The sequence below is a fragment of the Amblyraja radiata genome, unplaced genomic scaffold (genome assembly GCF_010909765.2).
Source record: "Amblyraja radiata isolate CabotCenter1 unplaced genomic scaffold, sAmbRad1.1.pri scaffold_4_ctg1, whole genome shotgun sequence".
In the NCBI taxonomy this organism is placed as follows: domain Eukaryota; kingdom Metazoa; phylum Chordata; class Chondrichthyes; order Rajiformes; family Rajidae; genus Amblyraja; species Amblyraja radiata.
The window spans coordinates 160663-181367 of record NW_022630571.1 but is presented as its reverse complement, the minus strand read 5'-3'; the positions used below and the strand labels follow the sequence as shown (position 1 = coordinate 181367).

The following is a 20705-nucleotide window of genomic DNA, read 5'->3' as shown; positions in this document are numbered from 1 at the left end:
TATTTTCAGACGAAAATTCCAGTGCTGGAAATCTGAATTAAGACAGAGAATGCAGGAAACGCTCGACAGGTCAGTTACCATCTGTGGAAAGAGAAGTACTGTTAATGTTTCAAGCCAAAGGGTTGAAAGCTATTTGCAGGGTCAAAGCTATTTGCAGGGTCTCCAACTCAAAGCATTGATCATGTTTCTCTTTCCACAGAGGCTGCTTGACTTCCCAAGTGTTTCCATAGTTTTCAATTATTATTAGACACGACATAACGCACCTAAAGGTATTGGAAGTGTGCATACAAAGTTGAACAAGAAGTAAATAAGCAGCTCTGGTTAAAAAAGAACTAAGATAAAATAGTTCGCAATCAGTAATTTATTAAAAGTACATCTGTAAGTGTTCAATCATGAAAGTATGATATTTGATGCATTGAATTTGATGTAGTCATGGAGACACCATTGATTGCTCCACTATGATTCAGCCCCATGAAAAATGCAACATTCCACAACTAAAACACACATGCACATTCTTTGAAATGATTCTGAGAATAATGTAAAGGGGTAAAACTAAAGCAAAGGATGGGTTGACATCAGCGACGCACAGCACACACGTTTTGGTATTTTGGGAATGATGTGAAGCCCACACCAGACACAAGCTCCAGAGTGTTCACATTTGGGGGGACTTGAAACCGGAACTTCTGTATCAGAGTTGTAAAGAACAGGAAGAGCTCCACCCTGGCCAGGGTTTCTCCAGCACAGGCCCTGCGTCCTGCAAAGGCACAAACATGTCAACATTGCTCCGCAAAATGCTTGATTGATTGAATGCAAGATGCAGCATGGAAACAAGTCCATCGGACCACTGAGTCCACGCCGTCCATAGATCACCTGTTCACACCAGTTCTACATTATCCCACTTTCGCATCCACTCCCTACGCATTAGGGGAAATTTACAGAGGGCCAATTAAACTACAAAACAGCACGTCTTTGGGACGTGGGAGGACACCGGAGCATCTAGTGGAAACCTACTCGGTTACAGAGAGAACGTGCAAGCTCCACAGACAGTACCTGTGTCAGGATCAAACTCGGGACTCTGGCGCTGTAAACCAGCAACTCTACTACTTTGCCACTGTGCCGCACCACAATTTCCACAGATATCGTGGTAGGATTTAAATATGTAACCATAATATCCTTATTATGGTAATGCCACATTTGTGACCATTAAAAAAATGTTTAACTCCCCTTCCTATTCCCATACCAACCTTTGGCCTCCTCCAGTGCCAGAATAAGGCCACACACAAAGTGAAGGATTCTGTTTTGGGTATCTTACAACCCAACAGTTATAGCACCAAAATCTCCAGTTTGGGAAGGAAAGGTTTAATGGGATATGGGCCAATCGTGGGCAAAGGGGATTAGCTTAGATTGGGCAAGTTGGTTAACATTGACAAATTGGGCCAAATGGCTTGTTTCTGTGCTCTTTGATTCTATGCTTCTACATCAAAGGTCAAAGGGATGAGCGGCCATTGATTTAGGGTAAGGAGTAAGAGAGATAGAGAGCTCAGAGGGACCTTTTTCACGTGAAGAGTGGTGAGGAGTTGGAAGACACTGCGGGAGGGATTGGTGGAAGCAGAATTGCTGAAAACACTTGAATCACAAACAGGAACCCAGTGGTCAGAATGAACATGCTGGGCCACATGGCCGGCTTCATTACTATATGATTCTATGACTCTATTTCCACCATCCACAGATCTTTGTTTTACTCAGCGAAATGACTAGCCCTTAATATTGCATTTCCTTCCATCCACTGGGCCAAGGGCAGAGGGGAAATAAAGTGCAAACATGGAGAAACATCTTACCCATGGAGAAAGGAGCAAAAGCATGTCTCTTCACAAACTTCCCATCAGCATCCAGAAAGTTGGAAGGGTTAAAGGCTCTCGGGTTTTCCCACTGAGTTTTATCAAAAAGCACCGAGGTCAGTAAGGGGATCACGGGAGTGTCCTGAAAATATAATTTACAATCGCTGTTGTTATTCTGTTTGAAAAGCATTGCTGAAAATACGTCCACTGAAGGGGAATTAATGAATGAGAATGGGGTTGAGAGGGAAAGATTGATCAGCCATGACTGAATGCTGGTGTAGGCTCGATGAGTCGAATGGTCTAATTCTGCTCCTATGAACATAAATAATGAACAAAACATGAGCATACAGACATCAGCAGGCATTGTTTGGAGAAATATATGTCCTAGATGTGGAGAAAATAACCTGCTCCTCAACACCTTAAAGACAAAGGAAATAATAATAGACTTCAGAAAGAATAAAACGGACATGGTACCATTAATTATCAGAGGGGACTGTGTGGAGAGGGTGGCGGATTTCCGCTTCCTGGGAATCCATATTGAGGAGGACCTGACGTGGAGCGTGAACACCTCTGCGCTGCTGAAAAAGGTCCAGCAGAGACTGCACTTCCTGAGGGTGCTCAGGAAGAATAACATCACTCAGAGACTGCTGCTGTCCTTTTATCGGTGCTCCATTGAGAGCATCCTAACATACTGTGTATGCGTTTGGTACACCAGCTGCACAGCGGCTCAGAGGAAAGCGCTCCAGAGGGCCATTGACAACGCCCAGAGGATTGTCGGCTGCCCTCTCCTTACCTTGGAGGACTTACACAGTTCCCGCTGCATCAAAAAATCCCAGAGTATTATAAAGGACATTTCCCACCCCGGACACTCCCTGTTTGAACTGTTACCGTCAGGCAGACGGTACAGATCTACAAGGACAAGGACAAACAGATTTAAAAACAGTTTTTACCCCACTGCTATAAAGGCACTAAATGTAGCCGCCAAGGAACGCAGGGGCGATACATACTAAGAGACTGTGAAATCGACAGAAGGATGTAGGGCTGGGTGTTTATGCGTGCTATTTTTATGATATTTATTTTAGTTGTTTATCTTTTTTTAAATATTTTACCTTGTATGTATCGTTAGCTTTTAGAAATGTTTGAATGGTGCACTGACTGGCTGACATTTTACAATTTCGTTGTACATGGTTCATGTTACAATGACAATAAAGAAACTATTCTATTCTACTATTCTACCAAGCCACATTTTATCAGTTAGTCTTTAAGCTGCACCAGTTTACAAATTGTCCACCCTTTCGATGTCACTCCATCAACTCCCTTCCAAACGCACACAACACACCAGTTATTATTATTATGTTATATAAAATTGCACAGCTAAACTTATGAGTTTAAGACATCAACAATCCACTTGCTCCCTCCCTGGAGCAAATAGCCAAACATCAGGAGCCAAAGAGCCACCCACATCCCTTATCTACCTTTGGGATGAAATATCCCTTAAAGTTTACATCCGCTGTTGTTGAATGCATGATGTTCATTGGGAAATGTTGCCAAACCTCTGGACTTCATGGGTCACCGCGTTGGTGTAGGGAAAATTCTTCCGATCTTCAGCTCTGGGCGACCGTTCTGACCCAATGATACTGATGATTTCCTCGTGAACTTTCTCTGGAAACCAAGGGCATCGTTAAAGCACTGGGCGACAGGACTAGAGTTGGGACTCATGCACGCGACCCACAGTAATCAATCAGACCGCTCCTCACCCTGTATGTGGGGGTACTTCATCATCAGCAGCATGGCCCAATGAAGTGTGGAGGAAGTCGATTCCATCCCAGCAGCAAACAGGTTGGATGTCGTTCTTATCAGGTTCTTTTTTTTAATTTTTTAATTTTTATTTTTTTTTATTTTATTAGAAGTTAATACAGTACAAAACAATACAGTGGCACCTAATTTTAGGTGCCAACTATGTCATACCGTAATCCATTCTATGTACAACCTCTAGTTTTATGTTATGAGAAGGAAGTAAGCAAGACAAGAAAAAGAAAACAATAGAAAGGGGAAAAAGTGGAAAAATAGATGGTAGAGAGTAGAAAAACATGAAGTGTGTATATAAAAAATAAAAAAAATAAAAGAAAAAAGAAAAAGTGGAAAGTAGAAATAGAAGAGAAGGCCCCTTAAAAGAGAATTTTTCAAATCTATATTCGGAGATGTAAATCTATCCACGTCATGAACTGAAATCAGCAATCCTTATGGTACCGCTGCATCACATGATTCCAAAAAGTCGATGAAAGGAGACCAACTCCTTAAGAATTGGTCATATTTATCTATTAGTCGGAGTCTCATTTCTTCAAGGCGTGCTATGTCCATCATATTCCTAATCCACATTTTAACAGTTGGTATGGTTGTATTTTTCCAAAATTTAAGTATCAATTTCTTTCCAATTATTAACCCATAATTAAAAAAAACATTTTGGTCTTTATTTAAATTGGTATCTTCTCCTATTATTCCGAATATAATCCATTCCATTTTGGGTTCTATTCTTGACTTGAAGAGCTTTGTAAATATATCAAATATATCACTCCAAAATTTATTCAACTTTGTACATCCTACAAATGAATGTGTTATATTAGCGTTTTGAAACAAACATTTATCGCATCTGGGAGAGACGTTTGGATAAAATTTATTCAACCTCGTTTTTGAATAATATAGTCTATGTAATAATTTGAATTGAATTAAATTATGTCTTGCATTAATAGAACAGTTATGTGTATTCATCAAATACTTTTCCCATCTATCCTTCGAGATCTTTATCATTAGCTCATGTTCCCAATCTTCCCTCAGTGCTTCTGTTGAGGGTGATTCTCTATATAATATATTATTATAAAAGTATGATATTAATTTTTGTAAATCAGCCTTAATATTCATTGCTTCTTCTAAAGGGTCTAAAAATATAGTTTGAAATCTATGTGTATATTTCTTCATAAAGTCACATACCTGTATATATTTAAAATATTGATTATCCTTCAATTTAAATTTTAATTTTAATTGTTGAAATGATAACAGTTTGCCCAATTCATACATATCCCCTACTTTCCTAATCCCCAGTCTATCCCATTGTTGATATGTGTTGTCGATGAGAGAAGGTTTGAATGCTGGGTTGTTCAATAGTGGGGTTAGTACTGATAAATTATTTAATTTCAAGGATACTTTTATTTGTTTCCATTTGTGAATAATTGGGTTCTTCTTACATATTATACTATTCAATTTTATCGGTGAGAGCAGGATCGTTCCTATATCGTGCGGATAGCACTGCTCTTTCTCCATTCTTATCCACTCCAACTACTGAGTGGAACTATCCAGCCAGTACATTATGTTCTTAATATGCACTGCCCAGTAGTAATACATAAAGTTAGGTAATGATAAACCCCCAACTTCTTTAGATTTGCACAAATGCTTTCGTTGAATTCTATGTGTTCTGTAATCCCATATAAAATTAGTGATAGTGGAATCTAGTTTTTTGAAAAAATATTTTGGAATATATATTGGGATCGCTTGAAACAAATATATTAATTGTGGTAAGAAAGTCATTTTTATAGCGTTAATTCTACCTATCAATGAGAGCGGAAGCGTTTTCCAAAATTTAATCATATCATTCAGTTTATTTAATAGTGGTATAAAATTGGCACTAAATAATGATTTGTGTCTTCTCGTAATTTGAATACCCAGATACTTGAATTTTTCTGTTGCAATTTTGAAGGGGAATTTTAGTAAGTGTCTCGAATCCTGTAGTTTTAAAGCCATAATTTCGCTTTTATTCCAATTTATTCTATATCCTGAAAAAGAGCCGAATTCCTCAATTAGTGTTAATAAGGTGGGTATACTCGTTTGTGTATTAGTAATATATAAAAGGATATCATCAGCATATAGTGAAATTTTATTCATTGAGTCCTTAGTGTTATATCCGTGAATATTCGGGTGATTTCTAATCCTTTCGGCCAACGGTTCTATCATAAGGGCAAATAGCAATGGTGATAAGGCACACCCTTGCCTATTACCCCTTGATAAGTAAAATTTTGGAGATAGCGTATTGTTAGTTAGTATTCTTGCCGTAGGTCTATCGTAAAGTAGTTTAACCCCTCTAATAAAATTCTCTCCCATATTGAATTTTTGGAGTACCTTGTATAAATACTGCCATTCTACTTGATCAAATGCCTTCTCTGCATCCAGCGTGACAACTGAAATATCTTCATTGTCCTCATTATGAGAGTACATTATATTGAAAAGCCTTCTCAAATTATTAAATGATTGTCTTTTGGGTATAAATCCCGTTTGATCCGTATTTATTAAATTGTTAATATAATTATTTAGCCTTCTAGCTAGAATCTTTGCTAAAATTTTCTGATCCGTATTTAGTAGTGAAATAGCTCTATAAGAACCCGGTTCATCTAAATCTTTATCTTTTTTTGGTATAAGTGTTATTGTTGCTTCTGCTAGGGTTTCTGGTAGTTTATTTTCAGTATAAGCCTGCGTGTATAAATTGAATAATCTTGGTACAATTGACTCCTGAAATCTTTTATAAAATTCATTACTAAAACCGTCTGGTCCTGGGGTCTTCCCATTTTTCAGTGAGTTTATTATTTGTTTTATTTCTTCATTAGTAATCCATGCTCCTAATTGCTCTTGTTCTAAACTATCCAATTTTGGGATCTTGCAATTATCTAAAAAATTTGTAATTTTACTTACATCTGTATTTATTTTAGATGTATATAAATTGTGATAAAATTGGGCAAACCTCGTGTTAATATCCTTAGGCAGTGTTAAAAACTCACCCTTATCCGATTTAATTTTAGTAATAGTTTTTTCCTTTTCTCGTTGCTTCAGTTGCCTCGCAAGTAGTTTATGTGGCTTATCCCCAAATTCGAAGTGTGCTTGTTTTGTAATTTGGAATAATCTTATTACTCTAGCCGATAGTATTCTATTGACTTTATATTTCAATAAAGTTATCTTATTATGTTTATTTATGGTTGGGTCAGTTGCATTGTCCAGTTCTAGTAGTTTTATTTTCTGTTCAATCCGCTGAAGTTCTCTTTTATTTTCCTTATTTTGAAAACTTTGGTAAGAAATTATGACACCGCGAATATATGCCTTGAAGGTTTCCCATAATAGCGGTGCAGAAATACCCGGTGTGTCATTTATTTTGAAAAAAAAGTTTTATTTGTTCTTTTATATACTCATAACCCTGCGGGTTATTTAATATATGTACATTGAATCTCCAAAAAGGTTTTATACTCGGCATTCCCTCAATTTTAAGTATAAAAGTCAATGGTGAATGATCAGAAATAATACTATTATGATATGATGGTTTATTCGTATACGGGATTAATTTTGTATCCAATAAAAAATAGTCAATTCGCGAATAAGTTTTGTGAACTGATGAATAAAATGAATATTCCCTACCACTTGGATTTGCTATTCTCCAAATATCAGCTATGTTATTATTTTTTATATAAGTATTTAAAAATTCACAGGTCTTAGTTTTAACAAGACACTTCCCTAGCTTTATTGATTTATCTAAGTATGGATCTATAACACAGTTCAAATCTCCTCCCATTATTATATTTTGATAATTATGCTCTGCGATTAAATCTATTATTTTCCTAAAAAATTGTGGGTTATCAAAATTAGGCGCGTAAATATTTATCATAGTTAATGGTGTATTGTAAATTTCTCCCGTGACTATAACATATCTTCCCTCTTTATCAGATATAGATTTCTTTAATTTAAAAGGTATACCCTTCCGAATTATAATAGCCGTGCCTCTTGCTTTAGAGGTGAATGAGGAGTAATAGGTTTGACCTATCCAATTTGCCCTTAATCTGATCTGAGTTTGTTGTTTCAGATGTGTCTCTTGTAGGAAAGCAATATCCATATTTAATGATTTTAATTGTGCCAGAATTTTACCCCTCTTAATTGGCTCATTCGCACCTCTGATGTTCCAACTACAGAAGGTGAGACCTCCGATATTTATTCGACTATTATCTTGCATTGGCTATTATTACCAGACTATATGATTCATGTGATGCAGCCAAGTACCTTGGAATCCCGAATCCATAGTTGTCCTTCATAATTTCTACAGTAGTTTTACATCTCCTGACACTATTAAGCATAATTAAGGGAAAGAGAAAAACATAAAATAAAGTGTACATAAAAATTATTGTCATACAACACATAATTGTGAATAAACAAAAAAAGTGAATGTAATTTATCAAAAAAGCGATAAATTACAAAAAAGCCATCTAAGGTAGTTAGGTTTGTTTTTAAATTGACCTCCGTCGATGAGATTATGCACTGGGCCTTATCCCCCTATTAGAATTTGACTCAACGTTAGTCGGTTCCCTCTAATTGTTACCAAAATTATCATATCAGGTCAGTTAATCGCTGAACAGTTTAAAATAAAATAAAATAAAATAAAAGGGAAGGTAGAAGATTTGGATTAAAATAAAAGAAATTATGGGTTAAAGTACCTCGTCAATAATTACACTTTTCATTTACCTGTATGTTAATTAATTCATAATTAGTATTTAGTATTTAAAATATATGTCTAACCTCCCCCATCCTCCTGCTATATAGTTAGTCGTGTTAGTATAGTACATTACGCCTTTAACGTTAGTTGAGTTTATTGCGCGTAAGTGGTTAATTAGTTAGTTAGTTATATATATAAATAATAGGTCATATAGTGCGGAACAGATGCCTCATATCATGGCCATTTCAAAAGGAGACGGTCTCATAGTTCTCCGTGCTGAGGGGTTTGGTGACGAGCTTGCGACCTTGAGCTTCCATCTGTGCTTTCAGTTCAGAAGTTTAATTCGGCCTCTGTTATTGAACAACACATTCTTGCCAGATAAGCCTGTCTGGTAACCGTCTGAAGCGTTCTAGTGTCTTAATTGAAAGAGAAAAAACAAAGTTCCACAGATAAAATGTCTATGTTCCTCCTTGAATTTTGTTTAAAATCTCCTGGGCGTATTTGCAAGCAGAGTCCGGGTCCGTGAATGAGCGTTGCTTGGCATTAAACGTAATTAGCATTTTCGCTGGATAGATCACGCCATAACGAACTTCAGAATGTCCATATAAAATACTGCTTGCCCTTTTAAACTCGCGTCTTTTTGCCAAAATTTCCCGAGGATAATCCCTGTAGAATCTTACGATATTATCAGCAAATGTAAGATTTTCTCCATAGGTTATCTTCTTTAATAGAGTTTCCAAAGTTGAAATATCCAGGAACTTTACAATAATTTGCCTTGGTTTAACATTATCATGTTTTTGGAAGCGACCCACTCGATGAGCCAGATCTATCTTTGGTTTTTCTGGAAGTTTGAAAACATCTTTAAGTAGTGGACCACTTGGACAACAAAAACTCATATGTCAGGCTGTTATTCATTGATTACAGCTCGGCATTTAACACAATCATCCCCTCCAAACTGGTTACCAAACTCGCAGAACTGGGTCTCTGCGCATCCCTCTGCAACTGGATCCTCGACTTCCTCGTCCACAGACCACAGTCTGTTCGTATTGGTGGAAATGTGTCAGCCTCAATAACAATCAGCACGGGAGCACCTCAAGGCTGCGTGCTCAGCCCCCTGCTGTACTCACTCTATACCCATGACTGCGTAGCGAACCACAGTGCGAACTCCATCATCAAGTTCGCTGACGACACCACTATTGTGGGGCGTATCACTGATGGGGATGAGTCAGAGTACAGAAGAGAGATCGAGCAACTGTCCATATGGTGCCAGCGCAATAACCTGGCCCTCAACACCAGCAAAACCAAGGAACTGATTGTGGACTTTGGAAGGAGTAGGAGGGGGACCCACAGCCCCATTTATATCAACGGGTCGATGGTTGAAAGGGTCAAGAGCTTCAAATTCCTGGGCGTGCACATCTCTGAAGATCTTTCCTGGTCCGAGAACACTAATGCAATCATCAAAAAAGCACATCAGCGCCTCTACTTCCTGAGAAGATTACGGAGAGTCGGATTGTCAAGGAAGACTCTCTCTAATTTCTACAGGTGCACAGTCGAGAGCATGCTGACCGGTTGCATCGTGGCTTGGTTCGGCAATTTGAGCGCCCTGGAAAGGAAAAGACTACAAAAAGTAGTAAACACTGCCCAGTCCATCATCGGCTCTGACCTTCCTTCCATCGAGGGGATCTATCGCAGTCGCTGCCTCAAAAAGGCTGGCAGTATCATGAAAGACCCACACCATCCGGGCCACACACTCATCTCCCTGCTACCTTCAGGTAGAAGGTACAGGAGCCTGAAGACTGCAACAACCAGGTTCAGGAATAGTTACTTCCCCTCAGCCATCAGGCTATTAAACCTGGCTCGGACAAAACTCTGATTATTACCAACCACTTTCTGTTATTTGCACTATCAGTTTATTTATTCATGTGTGTATATATTTATATCATGGTATATGGACACATTTATCTGTTTTGTAGTAACTGCCTACTATTTTCTGTGTGCTTAAGCAAAGCAAGAATTTCATTGTCCTATACAGGGACACATGACAATAAACTAACTTGAACTTGAACTTGAACTTGAAGTAGATTAGTAATAAAATCACGCATTTGAAGGCCGTGTTCAGCACCCTCTTTAACTCCTACTATTCTCAAATTTTCCCTCCTTGACCTGGCCTCTAAATCTTGACATTTCTCATTCAGTTTATTCGTTAGCTCCCAATTCGTATCGTGTTGTTTTTTCAGCCCTTGTATTTCTTGGCTCATCTGTTCCATTTCACCATCCATCTCTTCCATCAATTTTTCCGAGTCTGTTAATTGCTTCAGCAGGGTGTCATGTTTATTGTTATAATCTTTCTGCATACTTTCCAATTCCTTCGCAGTCCTGGACTCCAAATCTTTAAACTGCTGGTTCAGGGCTACATAAAGCTCTTTTACTTCGCCGCAGCTATTATCAATTTTCTTAGAAAGATTGCCCTCCATAGTGGAGAAGTTGTTCTGAATTGTAGAATTCATTTGGCAAATTGCTTCTGAAGATCTTTAGTAATGTCTTTAAGAATATTAGCTCTTACCGTTTCTTCCCAGCTTTTCATTTCTTTCTCCTTTGTATCACTTCTCGCAGCCATATCGCTTGTAGGTTGTTGAGGTTCCAGCTCCTCTTCCAGACTTTCAAAAGTGAGTTCCGGGGTGGTTTCAAGCTCATCCAGAGCTTTTTGGAGCTGGAAACTGTTTGTAGTCTTCTTGGGTCCTCTCTGACCTCTTCTCTTTCTCATCCAGTTTTTACGATAAGATCGTTTTAAATCCCAAATCCACCGGTACCGTTTGATGGAGTCAGTACCCTCGACGTTCAGCAAACCTGATAAGATTTTTAACCCGATCCTGGCATGGGAGTTGACTTTAAACACGATTTGTCTGGAGGAGAGCTCAGTGCAGCTGCCTTCACTGCTTCATAGCAGCCACCGGAAGTCCTTATCAGGTTCTTTTCATGGAAATATGTGTTTGGATTACCTGACTCCTACAATAGATTAACAAAGACCCAGAAATTTGTTTTGGGACCAGGAGTACACACCAGAAGCCCTCTCGTCTGAAATTGTGAGATTTTGCAATATTTGGATTGTCTTCCATTTTGGATTGTAGATACCAATCTTTGTCATAGGTTTTTTAGATTTAGGTTTATGATTGTCTTGTGTACCAAGGTTCAGTGAAAAGCTTCATTGTGTATGCTGTAGTTCAGGTAATTTGAATGCAATCAAGTGAAACTCAAGTATATTAGGGGAAGATACAGAGTGTAGAATATAGTTCTCATTATTGTAAAGCGTCAGTTCCATAGACAAAGTCCAATGACTGCAGTGGGGTAGAGGTATATTTGACTGTACCCTAGCTTATGCGGGACAAGCCTGTTAACAAAGGGGAAGAAGCTATTCCTTAGTCTGGTGGTGTGCGCGTTCAAGCTTATGATTCTTCTGCCAAATGGGAGCCGCAAGGAGGAATAGGGTAGGATGTCTTTGATTATGTTAGCTGTTTTTCGGAGGCAGCATGAAGTGCAGATGGAGTCAATGGTGGTAGGTCTGGTCTGTGTTAACCCGTTTCTTCTTTCAATATAAATTTGAATGCTATTTGAATATTATTTATTTTACGAGCAAATAAATTTGGACGCACAGTGTCGCAACTGGTAGAGCTGCTGCCTAACAGTGCCCATGACCCGGGTTCGATCCTGACCTCGGACGCTGCTTGTGTGAAGTTTGCATGTTTCCCTGTGACCTCTTGGATTTCCGCGGGGTGCTCTGGTTTCCCCCGAAATCCCAAAGACGTTCACATGGAGAACACGCAAACTCCATACAGACAGCACCCAAAGTCAGGTTCAACACGGGTCTCAGGTGCTAGAGGTAGCAGCTCTACCAGTTGTGCACTGTGTCAAGTCAAGAGAGTTTATTGTCATGTGTCCCAGATCGGACATTGAAATTCTTGCTTGCTGCAGCACAAGAGAGTATCGGTCATCCTAACCGGTCACTACCAGCTTTGCCAGAGCATCTTGCAATGGGCAATAAATACTGCTGACAAATCAATGGTTCGATGGTTCAATGGTCCTTTATTGTAACGTGTACCATTTAATGTACAGTAAATTTGATTTACCATACAGTCATGCCAGAAAAAAGCAGCAAGACACACAACTACATAAAAGTTAACATAAACATCCACCACAGCGACTACCCTACATTCCACAGTGATGGAAGGCAATAAACTCTTATCTTCTTTCCTCCTTTTCTCCCGTGGTCTGGACAGATGAACCATCTGCTGTCGGAACGATAGAAGCTCCCGCAGTCGGTGATCGAAGCTCCTGCGTCGAGGCAGTCGAAGCTCCCGCAATCGTGGCGGTCGAAGCTCCTGCGGCTTGGAGCTCCCGAAGTCGGTCCCTAAGCAAGGGACTGGGTGCTCCACGATGTTAAGTCTGCAGGCTCCCACGGTAGGAGCTCCCAAATGCCGCCAGCTCCTCGGTGTTAGGCTGCAGCGCGCGCGGACGGAGATACGATACGGAAAAAAATTGCATCTCCGTCGATTAAAAAAGTTTCCCCCAAACCCCTCCCCTCCCCCTACCCACGCAATATAAAACTAAAGATACACTAAAACATACATGTAACAACATACTAAAAGCAACCAAGAAAGAAAAGGACAAGACAGACTGTTGGCGAGGCTGCCATTGTACGGCGCCACCTGGCGCTCAGTTGAATAGCTACAGCTTCTTTGAAGTGAGTCTATTATACAAAATCAACCTCTTTCTTAAAGGGAGGTGTGCAGTACATACCTGACATTGTTTTAATGAGAAGGCATCAAAAAAGTTCCTTGGATTGTTTGCATCTAGTGTCTCATTATTTCCATTTATATAGTTTTTGATGATTTCATAAATTATTCTATTATTTTGCAGCAATTTCTTGTGTGCACCAGGAAGAAATCCCAATATAGGAAATGCATTGTAAATCTATAAATTAAAATAATTAGTATTAATCTCCAGCCATGTAATTGATAGCCAATACCTGAAATCTGAAGGTATTACAGAAACATCAATAAATCATTCAAATTTACGAATCATTCAATGATTGAGTGTGCTAGTTAAGTTCTAAGACTAATTATAGTAACTTAGAACATTGAAAATAGGTGCAAGAGTAGGCCATTCGGCCCTTCGAGCCAGCACCTCCATTCAATATGATCGTGGCTGATCGTCCACACTCAGTTCCTGCTTTCTCCCCATATCCCTTGATTCATTCACCCTAAGAGCTATATCTAACTACTCTCTCTTGAAAACATCGAGTGAATTGGCCTCCACTGCAACCTGTGGCAGAGAATTCCACAGATTCACAACTCGCTGGGTGAAAAAGTTTTTCCTCAACTCAGTCGTAAATGGCCTACCCTTTATTCTTAAACTGTGGCCCCTGGTTCTGGACTCCCCCAATTATATATCTGATCTTTGTTTTTTTTATTGTCATTGTTGGCCTGATCAGGGATTTGATGTTTGAAAGCCCAGAGCCCATTGAGTCCCAAGGGTTAGGTCCACTGAACCATTTCCCTCTGTCAAAGCACAGGGTAGGAACACAGTGAAAGTTTATTACCTAGTCCATGGAGAACATGTTTCTTTCACATGTTCAAGGGTCAATTATACAAGCAGCTTTGTTTGTGAATTGAGGGACAGATACTTTGAGACTCCAATGAAATCTACGTTGGAAGGCTGTTTTTCATATTGGAAACCCGTGACTAGTGCTGTGCCTCAATAGTTGGTGCTGGACCATTGTTGTTTGTCATCTACGTCAACGACTTGGATGCGAAGCTACAAAGCTCATATCGCAAGTTGGCAGAAGTCACTGGAAATGGTGGTGTCAACGACAGTGAAGAAGGTTATCAAGAATTACAGAGGGATCTTGACAAACTGGGTGAGTGAAGATTAATCAATAAGGGCATTGGGTGTGGAAGTTGGGATGTCATGTGTGCTTAATAGGGGTGACGATCGTAGAGAGGGTGAATGCACAGGGTTTATCCCCAGGGTTGGGGAATCAACAACTAGATGACATAGGTTTGAGGTGAAAGGGGAAGGATTTATTTGGAACCTGAGGGGCAACATTTTCACACAGAGGGTGGTACACCTAGGGAATGAGCTGCCAGACAAAATAATGGAGGCTGGTAAAGTGACAATATTTAAAAGTCATTATGTGAGGCAAGGTTTAAAGGGATATGGGTCCAACGAGGGTATATGGGTCTATACACAATATTTTTTATGCAGTTGCACCAAATATCTGACAAAGGTGTGGCGTTGAGTCAACGTGGGAGTTGCTGCCAAACTATGCCAATGTCAACAGTGAATTCTCAATCCAATCACAATTTTTCTTTGTCTGGGTTTGTTTACTTTTTCACTTATTGCTCAGCTGGAGGCAGGCGACAACTAAAGGGCCTGTCCCACTCAGCGACTTTTTAGGCGAGTGCAGGAGACAGCGCTCGCCACATGTTCGCTGGTGGTCTCTGGTGAGTCTCCATCATGGTCGCGAGGAATTTCTGCATTCTGGGAACTAGTCGCGGCCTCAGTATGGTCGGCGCAAATTTTTCAACATAAAAGTTGTCTCCACTCCTTTTCCCCCCTTCACCCCACACTTCTCACCCCTCTTTTAAAGGACTTACCGTACACTGTGCTAGCCGTCTTAACCTACCTGTTCATCGCAGTGTGTGTCTGTATCACCTTGGCTTTGCACCGTGTGAATTTCAGGCAGCGCTCCCCCCGCTTTCCCTGGCCCCCGCCTTTGCAGTGTGTGTGTGTGTGTGTGTGTGTGTGTGTGTGTGTGTGTGTGTGTGTGTGTGTGTGTGTGTGTGTGTGTGTTGCACGCTGACAGTCTCCATTCCAGTTTCCGTTTTTTCAGGCGAGTGCCGCGAACTTGATAGTCGCCGGCAGTCCGTTGAAAAATTGCCTAAGTGGGACAGGCCCTTAACTGTAACTCTCTGCTGTGGTCATATTGTTGATCGTGAGTTGCAGCATGATCACAGAGAGTCAGACAGCAACTCTTCACCTCTCCTGAGAAATGTGAATCGCACCAGAGGGCAATCAAGTTCTTCAAGAATGAAGAGAAGTATCAAGAGTGCAGGACCATGGTGGTTGTGTTACCAGGAAAATATTTGGAGGCCACTATTTCTGTGCCGGAGAAATTAGTTCAAATCCCAACTAACCTGAATAAGTTCAAATGACCTGAAAATATAAATTCAATTAATTAAATAAATCTGAAACTGAACATTGGAATCAGTAATGGTGATGATGAAACTACTGGATAGTTGTTTAAAAACTCATCTAGTTCATTGATGTCCTTCAAAGAAGAAATTTGCCATCTTTTCCCAGCCCAGTTGATGTACGACTCCACACTCTTGACAAGTTGTCCTGTCCTCACCTATCCATGTTCTCCAGATATGCTGCCTGGCCCACTGAGTTGCTGCAGGACTCTGTGTCACACTCTTGAATGTAGTTAACACCTAACTGCTTCCTCAGTGGAGGAGAAATAAAGAGTGGACATTGCCGACAATGTCTACATATATGAATGGAAAAGCAAACCTTTTTAGCTGACCACCATTGAGCAAAAGTGGAGTCTTTGAATCCACCCGAGAGGGGAATATAGGGCTGAAAATATGAAGTGAAAATAAGGAGAATTCTGGAAACACTTAGCAGTTCAGGCAGCAACTTTGGAGAGTGAAGTCTAACATATCAGGTCAAAGATACAAGATCTATTGATATCTAGCATAAGCAAGATTAGCTAGGGGGTAGAATTGATGAGTTGAACTGTCGTTTTCTGGGATAGGATTTTATTGGATTCTTCAATGCATATCTTAAATTATAAATTATTAAAAGTAGGCAGAGGAGAGTTGAGAATTTTGCATCCCCATCTTGTCTCACCTTTGTGGGATTCAAACATTTTTATGAGGAAATGGGTTTCTTCAATGATTTTATCTTCAATAGTTTTCTTGCCCATTCCGAAGTTATGCAGTGTGGATATGGTGAATCTTCGCATCTGCTTCCAAGATTCCCCATGACCAAAGATGATGCCTGTAATTAAATCCATCAATGAGACTTGTGAAAGCAAATTTCAACCATGTTAAAGGTGAACCTCACTTTTAAATGGCAAAATCTAGATGGAAAACAGTGGACCTAGAGCTATGCAACCAAATATTACCAAAGGTTTGACAGTAAATGAAGATGAGAGTTACCATAACCCTTGGCAAGGTCATCAAATATTGGGATATGAGCTCTTCCTGCAAACACATCGGGATGGTTGATGAGAGCATCCTTCACGGTCTCATAGCCGGTCAGGACCACAGCCTTCATGGTTCCAAGCTTGATGGTGAAGATTGGGCCGTACTTCTCAGACAACTTAAACAGGAGGAACAAGATTCCACAAACAATTAATTCCTTCCTTTATTTTTTTTAAATTATTAGTTCACTCATAAATTCATGTTCTAGGAGCAGAATTAGGCTATTTGGCCCATCAAGTTTACTCTGCCATTTAACCATGGCTGATCTATCTTTCCCTTTCAACCCCATTCACCTGCCTAGTCCCGATAACCCCTGACACCCTCACTACTGTGACCATTGGATTGTGGCAATATGATGTGCCCAAGCCTAGACCAGTGGGACCCGTTGGGTCCCTTCTAATCAATGCGCGGTTGCGGGGGCAGGGGGGGGGGGGCCTGCTGGGCCACACATACACACTAACCACCCCCACACACACCTGCGAGTTGGGGGCTATGGGTGAGTTGATAGGTCGGGGGATGGGGTAAAAGGAGGGAATTAATAATATTAATATTAACCACATGGGTTTCCTCTGGGTGTTCCACTTTCCTCCTGCGATCCAAAGACGTGCAGATGTGTAGGCTTCCATAAATTGTCTTTAATGTGCAGGATAGAACTAGCATACACAATGAGTGATGACCCCCGCCCCTCATGGTGGGCCGATGGGCCTGTTTCCATGCAATATCTCTAAATTAAACAAACTAAACATAGATTTGATGAGGATAATGCAGTGCAAATGGTGTACATAGCTTCCTAGAAAGCTTTTGACAATGTGCCACAAACTAGGCCTATCAGCGAGTCTGCATCGACTAGCGATCCCCGCACATTAACACGAGCCTACACATATTAGGGCATGTATATTGGTAGGTATACATAGACCAAGTACCAAAAAATCTTTGGAGTGTGGGAGGAAACCAAAGATCTCGAAGAAAACCCAGGCGGTCATGGGCCACAAACTCCGTGCAGACAGCACCCATAGTCGGGATTGAACCCGGTTCTCTGGCGCAGCAACTCTATCACTGCGCCACCATGCTACTCCCTCCCCCTTGTCTTCACCCTCCCTCTTCTTTCCCCTCTCCAACTCCCTCTCCTTTCCCCTACCGTCAGTCACTCCCTCCCTCCATAACCCCTCTCCCCTCCCTAACCCCTCCTCACCTCCCCCTATCCCACCCCCCACTCTCCCTCCTCACCTCCCCCACTGCCCTCCTCTCTCTCCATCCCCCACTCCCTAGCTCAACCACTTTCCTCCTCCTCTCCCTCTATCCCGCCCCCCTCCTCCCCCACCTCACCTCCCCCACTATCCCCTACCTCTTCCTCCCTATCCCCCCCCACTCCTCACCTCCCCCAGCCCACAATGAAAATTGCATTTTTTTTAAAGAAACATCCCCCATATCCTACTCCCCCCCCCCCCCCCTAATGAAAATCGTGTTTAAAAATATTTAAATTCTCAATGAGAATCTTTTAAAAAAAACCTAAAGACAGTGTTAGCTGTTAATGAATTCGGAAAAATTTGATTAAAAATGATATTTTATTAGAATAAAATCAATGTCAATGAAAATCACGATTTTTTAAACAATATTCGGGATTGGATATACAAACAAACAAACAAGATGAGAGTTTTAGTAATATATTAAACCAACTGCAGACGCGTTGGGTCTACTCACCCAACGCACCCGTTCCCTACCCGTAGCCCCTACGGGAGGCGTGGTCCACCAACTCAAGCCATTCCTGAACGTAAATTTCCAGCACTCCCCTTGCCTTTGGTTTGGAAATCACACCACGCGTAAAGTCAAGCCATACAGGTTGTGCAAGGAGAACAATACCGGACTGCAGTATATCATGTTGCAGCGTGAGAGCGTTAGTGTTACAGAGGCATACTTGAGGCACTGTGTACCAGGACTGTCTGGTAAACTTTAAAAATACACACACTCTGATAACTGCGGACTGGGTGGCTAAGATGATCACAGGAGGAATTGGGCAAGAATTGAAGGAATGAAAATAAACACGTATTTGATGTAGAAACAAGCCCAGAGATGCGTTGGGCAGCGCATTCCTGCTGGACGCAGCCACTTTACTGATCCTAGGCGCCCTCTCCCTCTTGCTCCTCCTTTACTTTCGCCACGGTTTACAATAAAAGTTGTAGGTTTACAATGCAGGTTTACAATAAAAGTCTAAAGGGTCAATAACAGAGAACATTTAACCTACAAACCCGCACATCTGTGGAAGGAAACCTGAGCAGGAGGAATGAACCCACAGGGAGAACTTGCAAACTCCACACAAACAGCACCCGGGGTCAGGATTGCACCTGGGTCTCTGGCGCCGTGAGGCAGCAGCACTCCCCACTGCGCTACTGTGGCCGCCCAGTATATGAAAAAGAGATGGAAATTATGCAAAGGAATGTGTCTCACGGGATGATCAGGGAGCCAAACAACTCTGGAGTTAACGATGTCAGTAGAAAACTGTGTTCAGATCCAGTCAAGTGGTCCTCCTGTAGAAACGAAGAACTGCAGATGCTGGTTTATATCAAAGAGAGACACAAAGTGCTGGAGTAACTCAGTGGTGAACACAACGGCCCTCTCATTGCTGCCTCCTCCCGCCCCCTCTTACCTCCATGAGACTCTTGTGGGGCTTCTTCAGATCCAGCAGGTGCAGGTGACCGATGATGGGCAGACAAGGGGGTCCCGGGAGCAGGTTGAGCGCTCCATGGCACTTAGAGCCGCGGCGAAAGTAAAGGAGGAGCAAGAGGGAGAGGGCGCCGAGAATCAGTAAAGTGGCTGCGTCCAGCGGGAAGGCGCTGCCCAACGCCATCTCTGGGCACTCCTTGACTTCTCGCTCCTGTTAGCGCCCCAGAGCAGGGTCCCGGGCCGCAGTGTCTCTCAGCTTGAGCCCCACTCACCACTCTTTAAACCCTCCTCCTGAAACCTGGAAGTTAAGGTGTCAGCGGGGACGGATCTTGGTTGCGGATTCAGTAAAGTGGCGTCTGTGCAACTGGCAAGTGGGATGGAGCCGCACTCAGCTGTCCCCGGACACTTATAACTCACAATGTGGCCGTGAAACCAAAGCACTCAACCCCGGCAACGTTCAACAGGTGATGCTGTGTCTGCAGCCTGTCCAACTCGGGCAACTTCTTAGGTGAGTACAGGAGACTGCGCACGCCTCGAGATCGCCACATGGTCGCAACATGTTCGCTGGTGGTCTCTGGTGAAGGGCCTGTCCCACTTTCAGGACCTAATTCAGGACCTCTGCCAGGACCGGCCTTAAGCCGATTGGACCTATTGCTCCCAATATATTTCGTACGGAAATACGAATTCGCTTTGTTAAATAAAGATTTTTTAAAAAACATTCGCCATCAGGATTAAAAAAAAAAGAACATGGATAACAACTGCTGCACGGCCATCAGACACAAACGATTTGTTAACCACTACTGTTAGCACTTGTTAACAGCCAGTAGTTAACAAGTAGTTATACAATGTGTCATCAATGCATCGATCCACATTCCTCAGTAAATATAATTGTGTTTTGAACAAGTAATACTGACATAGAATAAAATTCACGTGGCATCATTAATACTTGTTCACCATCATGATTGAGGGCTCCGGACCGCGAGGTGCTTCTTCTTGGTGTGCAGGTTAGTCATTCACCTACCGACCCACATGGTGTCTCTCTGTCTTTCACTCTCTCCCTCCATCTCTCTCTATCTCGCGCTCTCTCTCCCGCTCCCCATCTCGTCTCTCTCTAGCTCTCTCACTCCCTCTCTCTCACCCTGTCGCCTCGGCATTCCCGGAATCATTGATGTTTTGAGGTAGACAAAAATGCTGGAGAAACTCAACGGGTGAGGCAACCGTCTTGCCCGCTGAGTTCCTCCAGCACTCTGTGTCTTTTGTTTGGCTCTGAAGTTGAAGGTGGCTCAGCGGGATGGGCATGGGCTCTGGGGAGAGGGTTGCGTTTCTGGTCAAGACCCTTCTTCAGACAATCATAAGTATTCTCACCGACGAGAGTTCAGTTCAATCTGAAGAAGGGTCTGCGCTGCCTGTCCTGCTGAGTTACTC

At 41.6% G+C, this 20705-nt stretch overlaps 1 pseudogene; it reads right to left on the bottom strand.

Moving 5' to 3' along the window:
• Positions 1-428: 428 nt before the first annotated feature.
• On the bottom strand, positions 429-19542 carry LOC116970058 (annotated as a pseudogene).
• Between the last annotated feature and the right edge of the window lie 1163 nt (positions 19543-20705).